The sequence below is a fragment of the Corvus cornix genome, chromosome 7, assembly GCF_000738735.6.
Source record: "Corvus cornix cornix isolate S_Up_H32 chromosome 7, ASM73873v5, whole genome shotgun sequence".
NCBI lineage: Eukaryota > Metazoa > Chordata > Aves > Passeriformes > Corvidae > Corvus > Corvus cornix.
Genome location: NC_046337.1, coordinates 3845001 through 3860844, shown reverse-complemented (window position 1 = coordinate 3860844; position 15844 = coordinate 3845001). Strand labels below are relative to the sequence as shown.

The 15844-nt window shown below is 38.8% G+C and overlaps 1 protein-coding gene across 2 annotated transcripts in view; it reads left to right on the top strand.

Moving 5' to 3' along the window:
- The window catches only part of ARHGAP15 (Rho GTPase activating protein 15), a 321119-nt gene that overhangs the window by 243102 nt on the left and 62173 nt on the right, over positions 1-15844 (top strand). The gene's annotated exons all lie outside the window — the stretch shown is intronic.

The following is a 15844-nucleotide window of genomic DNA, read 5'->3' as shown; positions in this document are numbered from 1 at the left end:
TAGACACCTAATAAAATCCCTTATTCAGTTCTGTTTCTTAGTTTCAGTTCACGAACAGTAACCACTATTCTGAGTTAAGATTTTGACCATTTAATTTTTAAGAAAAAAGTAATTAGACCATATTATGGATTAATCCCTTGCCAATTCTCATTTTTAAATCAAAGTAATTTTAGACTTGGGAACTACATAATTTTATGCAGAAAAAGTATGTTTTGCCAACCTTATTAAAATCTTTAAAGACCATATTTTCTATAGGCTTCCAAAAATTATCCCACAAGAATGTGTGGGTGCACCCATCTGTACACATGAATGGGCAACTAGGAGCATAATTATCCACTTTTGCACATGCAGATGGAGGTGTTTAAGCACAAATTAGCTGACCCCCAGATTCTGCTAGTGCATTTGTCTGAGCTGGCTAATAATGTTTTGTTGAATTCCATAATATGGGTTGAAACCCCAGAAAGGTTTTTAGATATAGTAACATTTCTGTAAGATATCTGAAATCGCTAAAGTCTTTTAAAAAATGTTCCTGATGCAACAGTGAAATTGAGGTGTAGCTTAGTGCCAGTTACTCGGGTGTTATTTTGGTTATAACGACTGTATGATTCTTTCAATATAATAAACTCCATTGGCTCCAGCAGCAATTACTGCCTGCCACTGCTTCTCCAGAAGCAAAATACACATGTTCCTACAGGGAAAAACTACTGCACTAGGATTATAAAAAATTGACCATCAATCTAAGTCTGTATGAGCAATCACAGCTGCTTTCGGAGTTATTTTGTATTAGAAGCAATTTACCCATCTGGAAGAACAAAGATATGCGCAAATGCTGGAGTGACTGACTTCCAGCAGATGCTTAAAGAAAGTTAAAATCCCAACTACTTCTGAGGTGCCTGGCCTCGATTTCTGACCTGGAAATGTTCAATATGTTGAGAAGCTCTTCCAAACACTGAGGCAGCTCACTGGTACCTTGGCTTTGTGCTCCCTACCTGCTGATGCCCTCCCCACCACTCCCGGGCAGGCTCCTTGCCCACACAGCTGCACAGGGAAAAGGGGAGCAGTCGTAAAGCTTCTGGAATGAGACATGGAAATTAGTGGCTGCCTCGCCTCAGTATAGATTGTGTGAGTATTCTGGTATGGGGTGAGAAATGGGGATGAGCCTCAGTCGGAACTTTGCTGGGTTAAAGGGGTGAGAGGTAGGACAAGGATACGAGTTTCTTGGATGTGGGGCTAAATCGTGGCTTTGTGATGCTACACGGGTTTAGGGAAACAAACATTTATCACAGAGCTTAAAAACCCAAAGGTAATGACCCCTGGAATTCACATTTACCCCCAGTATGGTACCCAAATGTAACAGCACTGCTGCAAGTCCTGATGGACAAAGACCAGTTAATGGAAAACTAACTTTATACTGTAATTCAAGATTATTTGAATTTACTTTATTTGTGAAATTTTTCCATTTGTCTTCATTCTTTTGTACATTTGAAGAGGAAGTTTAGGCATTCCTTGATCCATAGAGATTGCTTTTCTTCCTTTTCTTCCCTTTGATTCCACTTGCCTAATAATAATGGGCATTATCTTATATCCATATTTAATTTTATTATGTCACTCGTATTGCAAGAAAAGGATGTTCTTTTCAAACATTGTAATGCATTTAGTATTTCACTAGTCATCAGTTAAATCAATTTTTCCCTTTATTGGATCTGAATTATAAATCAACTAGTCATTGTATGGGATACTGTATATGAATGTACAGTATATCATTATGATGTATCCTATAATAATGTCTCTTAGACATGAAAACTGAAGATGGTGGTTTAAAGTGCTGAGAGAGAAAAAATTGGAAACATCTGTTAGTAGGAAGTAGAGAAGACTTTTCATTAAAGTTTGTCAAGTGTATTTGATAGGAAGAACACACTGGGCCGTATTCTGCCACCCCTTACACACACCCACCCCAGTACCCAGCCTGCTTTTTCTGTCTCTTGTAGAAAAGCCAAGATTATGGGAGACACTGAAAAGCCAGCTCTCTACTTTGGTACAGCAGCTCAAGGAATCTGAGACCTGAGGCAGAAGGAGGATTCACAAGTTTTAAGGGAAAAGAGATATCACAATACAATCAGTGTCTTTGTCTATGCAGGGGCAATGACAGCTGCCGTGCTCTTATATTGAGTATGTCAGCAAGATCATGGGGAAGAAGTGGTATGGGACAGTTTTGGGCAAAAGCTCTTTTATTTCCAGTTATCCACTACGTGCAAGAAGAGGAAGCCTTAAAAATATATAAAATAAAAATTGAGGAATGCAAAGTTGCATTATTTGGAGGCTTCTAGCGAGCAGATATCTCTCCCAGGGTACAGTGAACAAGCTAGGGAATGGAAAAAAAACAAAATAGAGGAAAATGGTTAAAAACTTCTGGAACTTTATCTGAATTGTACAGGAATCCACGTAAGCAGACGTGCACTATCTACTTAAGAAAACCCCACCAAGCCCTTTCACACTCACACAGGTTCAACTCCTTGTGCTGGTGTCAGCAGCAGGAATTTTGGCAGTGCCAAACTGACGGGTTACAGCTCTGTCTCTGCAAACCCAACCAGGGTGCAGCTGCTGCTGGCACCACCTCACAGCCTTGTCCTGGGGCTGGAAGTGTGGCACAACAGTTACATGCTCCTCTCATCCCTACATCCTTTTTGCACACTGCCAAAGGCAGGTTTGCACGTTCCTCACTTTAGAACTCCTTAGACACAAAGTGAAATACCCTCTGCACCCACAGCACAGACCTCTCCTCTGCCTGGTGCAACAGTTTAAAAGCCAATATCTCACCTTGCCTTTGCAATTTTTTCCCATTTCTGCCTGCTCCCAGTGGTCTCTGAGCCCCGCCGTTTCCATGATGATATACAGAACTATAAAATCAGATACAGCAGTCACAGGGCCCAGTGCGAATTACCCCCTGAGTCAATAGAAAACAGAATATTGCTTATTGATTTGGTCTAGCCTGTTGTGTGGTCGATGGAGAACAAACTAATGCAAATAAAATGAATCAATTGGAATCTGGCTGTGGACCTCGGTGAGTCACATGAAGTGGGTTTCTGATATCCTTTATCATCACGCACAGCCACTGAAACAAGAGTGCTACTGTCTTCTGCTGGCGCGGAGAGTTACCTCAGGCTATATTGAAAAATGCTTTTTTCTTATTTTTAGACCTGAATCAGCCCATGCCAGCAAATGTATTCTTGTGAATACAGATCCGACTTTGTTGTAATGCCCATGGGAAGGCGGTAGTGTAACCTGTTTGGATGCAGCTGCAGACCACCTGTAGAGAAAGTCAAATTAGGGAGAGACCCCACTGTTCTTTGCATTAATGCTTTTTGTGTTGTGGCCTGAATCCCCCTCCCTCCCCCTTCAATGTATCTTTCTCAACTGGGGAGATGGAGAGCACATTTTAAGACCTTCTGTCCATTTAAGGCATCTTGTGATTGAAAGAAGATTTGAAAGACTGTAAAACCTCCCCAGTCACCAATGAGCAATGGTGTGCAAGGAGACTTAATACTTTTAGGATGACTTTTCCTCCTGGTCTTGCAGGTTTGGGAGGTGTTGGCTTTGTGGAAAGGGCTTAAAGGGCACATTTTTATCTCCCTCAAGTAAACTGCATGTTAGGAAAGTCTCCTAGCTTTGGAATGGAAAAGTGGTTGTCAAGAAGTAAAGCCCTAGCTTGCCGCACTTTTTGTCCCATTGTTTCTAAATAAAAGATGGGCAAACAAAAGGAAATGGCTCAAGTCTAAATGCAGTGCCTGTGTATCCTGAATATCCACATATAAACAGGCACAGTCTCACTGATCTAACCACACTGAAAGCCCCTTTCACTACAGATTTTTTCTGCATTCAGGACACAGGGATAGTTAAGCACGCAAACAACTGGTTTGAGATTGTATGTCCTTGGTATGAGAAGTAGTTTTAGTTAGTTTAGTTAGTTCTCCTGCTATCTCACTGCAACTGCCAACACTGCTGGTGTCTGTAGCTTCTCAGCAGACTAAGCTTTTATTCATTTACCAGGTAGCATTTTGTTGCATAGCAATGCAATATTCTACCTTATGTCACATAAAAACTGCCTGCAATGAAAATTTCATGTCATTTCTACTTTTCACCCCATTTCTTCACAGATGAATCCCACTGTTTCACTAATCGTTGACGTACTAGTTAACACAGGCAGAGTTTGTAGATGGAGCTAATGTCATCAAGCGTTGCCTCATTTTAAATTCCTTCCTCTCACTGGTGATATCAATGTTCACTGCAAAGACACTGATGATACTGAATTTAATTGGTATTTATGTGTAGGGTCATGTGTACTCTCAAAGAAGTTTCTGTGTAACTTTTCCCTAATTGAAATTAGATTGAAGTGTTGCTGTGTACACTGCGACTTAATGGTGACAACGTTGAGCCAGCTTCGGAGCTCAGATGCATGGCACGCATCCCAAGAAATCTGCTATGATGCTCCCACATACATCTATGCATATTTTTATGGTACAAGAGACATAAGGTGTGGAAAAGGAGCAGTCTCTTTAAGGGGGATGTGGCAACCCTATCTGCCAGTCATCTTGCCTCTGCTGTTCTATTCCTTTTACAGCCATTCTGCCTGGCTGGTATCTATAACATCTTTACATATGTGTTTAATGGCTGCACGGTGATTAAAACCCAGGGGAAAGGGAGAGGACATGGGAGTCATGGACTGGCAGCACTGGTCCTACGTGGAAATGCTTTTTGGTCTGATTTGGGGGTGTATTTGTCACCATCTTGTATTTTAAATAACATAATATATGAGCAACCTGGTCTGAAAACCATTCTGGGACTCTGTCTGAGGCTCACAGCTGCTGTGCAATGTGAAGGGCCAGTGCTGATATTGGCTATAACAAAATACCACCATTAAATCCTTATTTTGCACCTTACTTTGACTCCAGACCAGTGCACCCTCTCCTCCCTAATGCTTGTGGAGAGTACAGAAAAGTGAATTCTCACTGGTAGAAGTGTTTTGACTGGAAGTTTAATTTATAGCCGCTCATAGAATTGCAGTGTGTAATAAGCAATGTCCTTGAACATTTTTCATGTGCTTCTAAGTGACTCTTTAAAAAACATTGGTTTCCCTTGTAAAAATCATTAAACTTGTTAAGGAAGAAGCGGTAGTCTGGGTTAGTAGTCATCCCAGTGCTTTAATACTAGTAGATAATTAGCGACATGAATAAATTAAATATATTTCAGGTATAAAGCTGAGGAAAATCACCAAATATTAGCAAAGCTCCAAAATCAAACTACTTTGTGTCGCATGCTGTTTTAATGACTGTGGTTTATAAATGTGCATAATTCCAAAGAGATCACATGTTTCACATAATAAAAATTACTGTGACATAAAATATATATTTTCTTAAAAAGTACTTGTAATATCAAAAGGACTGTGAAGTATTAGCCATTTAATACAAATTTATCTTTTCTTGCAGATGATTATATTTTCATTTTAATTGCTCACATTTTCGGTTCTGATCTTAATGTTTTATAGTAGTGAAGACATGCCACAAAGAAAGAAAAAAAAAAAGATTTTATTTGTTAGTTAACAGTCTTCAGAAGTCCTAATTTGGCCAATGTGTTCTGCTGCAAAGTCTTGGAATGCTGTCTTGCAGTTTCAAAAGTGATCTTATTTGGCTTCCCAGAAACTATTATGCCTGGAGGATGCCATGAGAACAAGGGCTGCCTTGTTAACAAGTAGAAAACTCTCAAAAACAAGATAGGATCCTGATATAAATCATAATTTAGATGCACAGAGCTATGTTCACAACCACAGTAATGTAATTCATTTACATCTAGTTATTACTTATCTCCACCCGAACTCCGAAGTTCAGGAATGCAGCTGCCTTGTGCCTTGTGACTCGTGGGGGTTAGGGAAGAATGACATCACCAAATTTAAGCACATTACCACGCTGACATAGTGGCACCTTGTTTTCCCTTCCGTGGATAGAGCAGGGATTGTGTGCTACCCCCCATTCTCCCAAAGAATACCTTCTTTCCCCTTTCAAGCAGCTGCTATATGAAGGGTTGCAAATGTCACTTCAACTAATGATGAATGATGCTTGACCCTTGGACCTGTTACTATGAATTTTATGCAATGCTAAATTAATATGAAAGATCTCTGCTAGAAGACTTCAGCTATTATGCATGCAGCATAAATGATATGTTAAACAATCCAAATTTTTTTCTCATAACCATGGTAAAATGCAGAGCTGTTTTAACGTTTTTTGATGTGTATTTCCACTTCAGATTAGTATCTTTTCTTTCTAAAAATATTTTTGGTAAGCAAATCAGTTTGCGAAAAACATTGTCAAAAGGGCAACTGGCCCACATGTCTTTGTTGTTCACGTTTGAATATAATTAATTATGTAAAGCAATAGTTAGTGGGAGCTTAACAATTAGTAGAGTCTGTCAAATAGTCACATGGAAATTACTAACTAATTGAACTACTGGTCTTTTATTGTTTCAGGAAGCAGGACAGAGTGTCATTCCTTTATCTCTTAAATTCATTATTATCGCATATCGCAATTTTCAAGCAATATATGCTTCCTAATAGATTAAGAGATAAATAACCTTCCTGGTAATGCCACTGTGGGCAAAAGTGTTTGAAATAAAACCACCTGTTTTAATTAGTATTCAGATTCATGCTGTTAAAAAATGGTAATCCTCTTGCAGTTATATGACATTTTTAAAGCTTTGAATTTCCATCTGTATCTTATATTATGATGTTTCAGGATTGTCGTGAGTTAATTATGTTAACTTTGGAAACATTGCTTGCATTTAGAATGAAAAACTTCAGCTTGAATAGCCAGGAAAGCAGATGCTATCTTTCTTGTCAACTGCTTTGTTGTGTGATGCCTTGAAACTTTTTTATAAGATTCTGTCTCCAAAAGGAAGTATAAATCTCCATTTATTTGAAATGTTGCTCTAATCTAATCAATATTTTAATATATTTCTCATGGGAGGGACCTGAATGTGTCTCAAGGAACCAAAGACATGAAAATCTCTTATTTTATGTTGAAATCCTCTTGTTATTACAAGTCTATTCACAAGACTAATTTGTAGAACAGGAAAAATCCATGTACTATAAACTTCTAAAATTGTTTGGAAGCATACCCTTCTCCTCCTGTAATATATGCCTGTAAGTTGAGGTGGAATGAGAGGAATTGGAAGCATTACAATTGGGATACACATCCAGATAAACCCTGGAAAAGAGAAAGGGAGGCACAAATCAATGGGCGATGTCCCAAATCTGCTCTGGGTTCTACCACAGAGCAAATGAAAATGCAAAACTTGGATGTGCACGTGAGGCAGAGGGAAAGGTGTGAGGTGAGCAAGAATCTGGTGGATGCAGGAGACGCTGCTGTCTCCTCCTTACACGTGAGGCTGTGAGGCTGTGTGGGAAATGCAAAGCACCGCAACGCGAGTCACCCGAATTTCATCGCACCCCTTCCCTGCCAAGGAGGAACCACAGGCACTGCCAGGTGTGTTTACGTGTGCCCCCGGGTGTTTATGCATCTCCTGAAGCTCAGTGGGAGAAGGTATGGAAGTGCATGTGGAATTGCACGCAGCAGGGTGGATGGAGATATTATTTGAAGCCCACAATGGCTCCAAAATTCCAACCTTTCAGTCAAAAAGAGCTGGGCAAGGTCTCAAACGTTGCTGTCTACGCAGCTCTGTATCCCACCAGTCATGTGATCCCATGGATTTCATGAACACAGGTTTGATCAGACGCTTTGGGCTTCCACATCTGCAAAAGCATCATATTTCTCGAATGAAAGTTATTTTTGCTGTCACAAAAATGTCAATGTTTGTAAGCCAGCACTCTGCAAGAGAAACTGAAATGTGCAGGACAACCCACGCCTGGATCAGGACATGATACACTGGTGTGGCGTCAGAGTGGATGGAACCCTGAAGCTGATGAATTTGTATGAGACAAGTGCACTTAGCAAGAATCTTCCATATTCAGGGTAACATGTGATTCCAAAACGCATAAAAATATTTGAAAATTCATGTTATTATTAGCACTATTATTATCAAAGGACATTTCTTTAACATTTGAAAGTCCTTCAGTGCACTTGAAGATATATTTGTTTTAGCAACTTATATAATCCCCTCCTGTTTAAAGTTTTGTTTTAAACACATACAATTATCATCTCATACGCCCTGATTCAGTAAGCACTTAGAAGCATTCCTATCTTTAACAGCATAGCTAGTCCCAGCTAATATCCAGGGAACGGAATTAGAGCTTCAGATATTAGCAAAAAGTAATGCAAATGTGAATTAAGCAACATGGTTTTGAAGTAAGTTGACTGAGGACTTTTTATTCCTTAAAACGAATGTGAAAGTTTGACAAAATATAGAAAAAATCAAAGCGAGCATTACTGATATTAATAATTATTTTAAAAGTACATAAAGTCGAATAATTTAGTTTGGCAACTAAAAGGAAATAACCTTCCAGTAAGGGTAGTGAAGAAAAATACTAACAGCTTTGAGGCAGAGCCATCAGCAAAAATACAATGTATAAACATATTTGGATATTTCCACATATATACATATGTGTATATATATATATATATGTACAAGCTTAAAGATGTATAGAATAAGAATGGTATTATTCTTTGGGTTCAGCATGTAAGTCACATTAATTAACATAATTTAAGTTCCCTGCATTGCAAAGCATGGCTTTTTCCAAGCTAATAGAATTTATAATTTAAATTTATATCAGATTTTACCAAATTTATATTCGTACCTTTGCCTTTCCCAATGTAACTTTCCGTACAGACAAACCTACATCTAACATGGTGCTTTGCTATGGAAAACTCTCACTACCTCACATCTGTCCATGAGGTGAAGTGATATTCTCTGTCCACTACATAACTGGTAACAAATTGTTGTGTTAGGTAACAACTTCAGCCAAATTTTCATGAACTGGACCAGGTGAAGCCTGAATTATTCTTATGACTCAAAAGCAGTCCTGGGTCCTCTGTGTGGGGTTTTTCAAGGCAACTCACTTTATTGCTCATAGAAAAATTAAGTAATTCTTAAAGGCAAGGTGCAAGTATTAAAGTGCTAGTTTGAAAGTATTTAACAAAAGTGTCCTTTCTTTGTGAATAACTTGAATAAAGTGTTTAAATGACCTCTTCCTAACCAGAAGAGAATATAGAGAAGAAATTAAGCTTTATTGGTAAATTAAAGCCCAAATCCCATGGTTGATGAGAGATATGGTTCGTTTGAAATAGTTACAGTTTCAGACTTTCTCTTCTACAATCAGCGGGTGGAGACCAACATAATCCAATTAATTGTAATTCCCTTTTGTGGCACTGGTACAGTGGTGAATGATATAGTAAGTCCATTGAAGTCTTATCTTTGGTCAGATAATCCAAATGGATTCATATTATGAAACAGTCCTTTATAAAAGTTCTGATGAACAGAAGTGTTTTGACTTTAGTGAACCAAAAGATAAATTCTATACAAAATAAAATGTTTTGTCCTTGACATCTAAAGGGCTTGTGTGCACCTGACTTCATGTAAGAATACCTCTTTCAGATGCTCTACTTCAAAGAGCCTGTTCATTAAAACATAAAAATCTAAACTTTGTTCTCTGGGCATCCTGAAAAAAACAAGGTGTGAGAACAGAGATTTACACGTACGGGTAACCAGTTTCCTTGGAAATAGCCCCATCAAAATAAATGGGGTTACAGATGTGAGGAATATATGAATAGCACTTTGATAATTTTTCAGATTTCTATTTTTCTCATGAAACAACAAACTAATATTTCATTGATAATCCTTGTAGCTGTAAACAAATCATATATGTTTGTTCCTTTCTAGTATTGTAGGAGGACTAGGGGAATTGCTTAATTTTAGCTTGAGCTTTGATCTATTTACATTTGGAAGTAATTTACATAAAGGAAGTTATAATGATCTTTATTGTTTTGTTAATTATTTCCTTTGATTATTGAAACTCACTCACTGAGGCACAAGCTCATTGTTACTGGGGTCAGTCTCAATAATATATTTGGCTGCGTGCAACAAGTCAGGATTGGGTGGTATTCTTGTGTTTTGAATTGTTTTCATGCAGACCCTTTCAGTATAACAATCACTGGAGACAGGACTGATTTAATGCATCACTCGTCTGATCCAGTGCTTCATATTTTGTATTTCTCCTTTCCTTTAAAGTTGTCCATAGCAAGCCCACACAACAGCAGAGTGTTTTCGCTTGTAGCATGTTGAAATCTCATATTTACTAAAGGATACTGAGATGCCATTTGTGGAAGACAACACACTAGACAATATATTGAGGTCAGATCTTTACAGAGTATCTGAAAAATACTCTTTTCCCAGTTTTTTTTTTCCTCCCTTAAAGTATCTGGTTGAAATTTAATACAAAGAATTTTTTACCCTTTGGGGTACATTACATATGAAATAATTTATGACCCATGAATCACAAGAAGGCAGTGAATTAGGTTTCAGATAAGTCTGCCAAATATTACAAAACATTGTGTACAGATTTTTGGACTATGAAAAGGCTTTTGACAAGAATGGAAATAGAAGCAGCGTTAGAAACAGCAAGAAGGGGAAGAACAGAACAGCTATATGACAGAATCCTAAAGCACTCTGAGTTAGTAGCACAATTAAAAAGATATGAATATGAACATATTTTTGAAGTATGAAAATGGGACAGAGAGTCATTGTCCAATTCCTCTCTGTATTAGATCTTGAGAGCCTTCAATTTATTTAAAATGTAGATTTGCGGACACTGATACACATAATTCTGATAAAAGATCTGACTGTAAATGGGGAAGGAAAAAAAGATAAAACCTCTAAAATTAGATTGCAGAGAAGCTTACTGGAGAGCAATTACACAATAAAAAAATGTTAATAACAGATTTGAAGTTGGAAGGCAGATATTTACCTTGATTAATGTATGTATACACAACACACAACAAAGAAGAAGATCAATCAAGTCAAAAGCAGAATTCAGAATGGACTTTTCCCTTTGAACAGCAAAATGTATCCTGAAGAATAAGTTACTGATCTAGGCAAGCATTTGGTATTTTTGTTCTGTGGTCATTAGCCCAGTTCAAAATAAAGACGGAAGAATAAACAGAAAGAAGAAAATAAATTGTGCTTTAACTATGAGGAAGAAGCTGAAGTTACTGTGCAAAAAGTAAGTAGAGAGAATTACATAGAGGGCAGAATCTTAGCACTGTAAGACAAATGTAATTTCCCCTCAGCACAGACATTTGATTTCTGTGAGTTGCAGAAAGTTTGCCAAGCCCCTTCCTGGTGTTCGGGCAGCCCTGGTGCTCTGTGGGACAGTAAGAGCTGGGTGGGAATTCCTCTGTGCTCTTTCCTTGTCCCTTTTTTTAAACCCTTGGTGGTACCTGACTATTTCTCTGGCCCCAAAAGAAAGAGTGATCAGGCCCTGCAGGTCTCTATGCTCGGGCTGTGTCTGCCTGCTCCTACTCTTTGTTTACAAGTCACCTCTGAGAGAGTCTGGCAGAAGTATGTTGATCTGTAAACAAGTGGTCTATTTATTCTTAGGGAGCTTTCAGCTGCATTTTGAGGGAAAATATTCTCTCTTTAAAATCATTCCGTTTCCCATACGGAATACTTGATTCAGCTAAATTTAATGAATTTTAAAAGTACTTGTAATTATAATCCCATCACAGTAATTATTGCTTCAGATCACGATGATAGAATATGCTAAGTCAAAACTAATATCTGTCATTGAAGCCTGTAACAGGTATTGGCAGTGAATAATGTATGAGTACCTTGGTGATGATACCTGTTTCTGGCTGCCAAAAGTATTGTCCTTTTAGTACCACTGCACATTTTTATACTTTCAGTTCCAAACAGCAACTGATAGCATAGAAATTTCCCCAGGGCTGTGGTGTCACTGGCTGACCACTTTTCCAAACCTTTGAACTCCTCTGCATGCCTTCGTGATGTACCACCCCTGAACTCCTCAGCTGTGCTAGATCTTTTTCACAGAAACAATGAGATAGTTCATCCCTCTCTTACTCTTTGGACTTTGTGGAATTATATGAGGATGAATGTGACCCAGTGTGCCCAAGTACAGAAATCTTTTCTTTTTCTGGCACAGGCTGGGGTTTAAGTTAGCGTGCCCCCAGGTCAGAGAACTGTCATTCTGAGGGACCAGAATAAGCAGCGTTCTGGGTGCACACAGAGATGTTCTGCATTTTAGCTTAAGTGGCTCAGCAATTTGTGCTTGGACTTCATGGAAATGGGCACTCCAATAATAAACACATGTTCAGGCACTGTAACATCACAGCTTAAATTTTCTGTTAAAAGGGCATGCCAGGTTCCTCCAGCAGAGGAGGAGAAAAGCACACAAGCTTTCTTTTGCTGACTATATCCTTGATAAGTCATCAGTGCTAGCATTGGATGGATTCAGACGAGGCTGTTTAGAAATCCATTGCAGACAAAATGTAATGATTTGCTTAGCTGACATTTTCCTTGATTTGTTTAAACACTCTTGGAGGTTTCTTGGAGGAACCATGCATTGAGTTCAGGCAGGTCAATGGAGCTCCCAAACCTAGCAAGGGAGAGAGGAAGAACTCAAAAAACTCCACCTGAATGAGGAAATTATTGTTTCACAATAGTTGAGGCCTTTGTTGTGCTATTTCATAGAAGTTCCAGGGGGTTTACGCACTTTGGAGGGTGTATGTGAACAATGCAATGCCAGGACAGGATTTACCTCAGCAGAGGAAGCTCAGCATCATGTGCTGTATCACCAAGGGATTGAACTCCTTGTCACAGACTGAGAAAGAACCTTCACCACCTCACAGCATCCCATTGCTGTCACGTCTCTGGACATCTCTATGCTCGATTGCTGCTCTAAATTGAGTTTTTGAAAGAAGCTGTTTGCCCAAACAATACCACTGTGTCTCTGCACTGGTGATCAGAGAAGCTCTGGCTTGTAAAATGCAGGTACAACAATGGAACACACACACACCTTTCAGTGTACAATTTGATATCTGTGCTGTCAGTCATGAGAACAGCCCTCACAAAGGGATTTTGTCATGAAGAACTGTGCTGGTGCAAGCGGAGATCTTCTGCTTGAGTCTGCTCTTTCCGTTTTTTTTCCAGTTGAAGAGTATGAATGATCAGAAAAATATTTTTGATGAATATAACTATTAAAAAGAAAGGAAAAAGAGGTGTCTTCAAATTTCATACAAAGGTTCTTCAAGTTGGAGAAAAAAGCATAATGACATTGGTCAGTTGGTCTTTTCCTAGTGTTTGCATGAGGAATTTTCTTTTCCTCTTTCAACCACAGGACTTTGTTTGGGATCTCTCCGTAGTAAAATGCCTATTGGGATGAGTGAGTGCAAAAATTTCCCAGGGTTTAAGCCAATTGGAAATGCTTTGTGCGCACCCAGCTCTTCTGCAATGATTTTGTTGTGAGGGCGACTGTAAGGATTAGCTAGCAGTGCCACAGAGGACTTTCTCCAGGGGAGATCTCCCTCAGCATACACTGGGGTAAAAACTCCAGTGCTCTGAGGTTTCCCACACTGGAGCTGGAGGTTGACATACCCGAATGCCAAATTTTCATCCCAGTGCTGCTGCGTGCAGTCCCCAGCAGGGAAATGATGGAAAAGGCAGCAATGCCAGCAAACGGATAACAGTATGAGACCCAAAAAGAGCCTGTCTCACCAAAGGCTTTAGAAAGTTTTCTGAGGGCACAACCTCCACAGCAGACCAGGCGTTGCCAGCTGGGTTTGCAGGACTTGCTTCCCAAGTGATTTGGGGTCATCCATGAGCTGCAAGAATGTGGAATGCTCCAAGTGGGGCAGGACTTCTGAAGGTGGTGCTCTGGCATGTGATGGCAGCATGGGCGAGAGACAGCTTAGAGCTGGGAGAATACAACCTATGAACTATCTGAAAAGACAAGTGAAGGAGCAGGACTCTCAAATGACTGCATTTTGCTCCTAGAGATTAGTCTACATACCAGGCAGGGCATGTGGTTAGAGGAACCACATCCATTTTCTTTCAAAACTCAGCTCTCTCTACAGCTTTCGTTGATTTTTTTTTTTCTTTTTTTTTTTTTTCCTGTCTTTAGCTGATCTTTCCATAGATTACCTTCCTCCTTTTTGAACCTCAGAATGGCACCCTTAAACCAATGCTGAACTCCTGTTTGGTTCTACTGCAGACATTACAAGTGCCATTAAAAATGTGAATTGTTGAAAAGGCTAGATAATAACATAGCAAAACACACGTTCCCTTCACAAATGTATTACATATCGATTTTTTTTAAACTAATAACCTTGACAAGTGCCCACACTCTTTTTTTTCCCTTAATGTGGTCTTTATATTTTCAGCCTGAGTATTAGCATAAATTTTATGGGATTTTCTGGGCATATTTGTGTCTGTATCTAAGATATATGATATCAACTGGCAGTGATGGTTGAACTAATCAAATACTACTGACAAGTTAAAGCAAATTTTTAGGACTGTGAGATTTTGAGCATCTTCCCAGATACAGTATCTCCTGACTGAAAGCAGTCCTTGACTGTCAAGTTTAAATACCAGATTAGGGACTTAATCTTTATGTAAGCAAAACACCCCAATAAGAAATATGTCTGAGTAAAGCCAAAAAGCCAGGTCCTCGCCTTAAACCCAGCCTGAAATGTGTGTGTGTGTTTCTTTATGGCCCTATCACCATGGCATGTGAGAGATTCCAACCAGTGGGAACCAAATGAGAGTCTTACACTCAATGGACTTCTATTTGCTTTTCCTTTTTTTTTTTTGCCTTTTTTTTTTTTTTTTGACTTGGCATTTGTTCCTTCTAGCAAACATTTTTAAAAACTCTCTTATTGCTAGAGGGAAAATTGACACCCTTTGCTTTCACGATGATACATTCCTAACACGTTTCCTTGAAGAGCTGGAAATGGTGCAAAAATCTGGTAAGATAAGTCTCTACAAAGCCTTAGAAGTCAAGCATTCCACTTTAGACATTTAAGACAAATGCATGGCAAAAACAAGTTGTGTTTCTTTTTTTTTTTTTTTTTAAGGTTTCTACTTAAAGTTCTGTGCCAAAGCTACAGTACTTATACATTTTCTAAATGTGTTTTAAGCAATAAGTTGTACAACATTTTTAGAACATGTGTTAAGCTATTTCTCTAAGAATGAAGCTCTTAACAAAACATAAGCACTCTGCATGAGATCTTAGCAGCAAAGTGCTTAAAAGATAAAGTAAGAATTGGTACCATGGGAAGAACACCAGCTGTAGAGCACACAGGTCCATTATGAGAAGTATGGTAGTGGGTAGGGAGAAAATGATTTAATCAGGAGTAAAACCAATTTTATTATAAGGGCACGCAGGGGGTGTGGCACCATAGTGAGAGGGACATTTCAAAATATCTGACAGATTTCAACAATGTGAAAACCCACCCTGTTCTTTAAAGTGACAGTAAACCCCATCAGGTCCCTCTTTTTGATGCTATTGTTAACAGTTGACTGTTTAAAGCTGGCCTGCTAAGATGCTGTCGATCTAGTTCAATAGTGTGTGGCAAAATAAAAGGCTAATTGTTGAAATACGATCAATCAAATATGATCTCAGAGTCTAAAGAAGATCCCCTCTGGTAACTCATTTGAGATCAAATCATTACTTTTATGATTGAGGTAATTGAATGGGAAAAAAAGAAAGAAAGGGGGAAAAAAAAAAAGAGGCTTGAAACCAAAGAAGCAAGCAAGACATCTAAATGAAATGCACAAGTCTGCCTTTGTTCCAGCTTTGTCTCACGTTACTCCAAGTTAAGGAACTGGG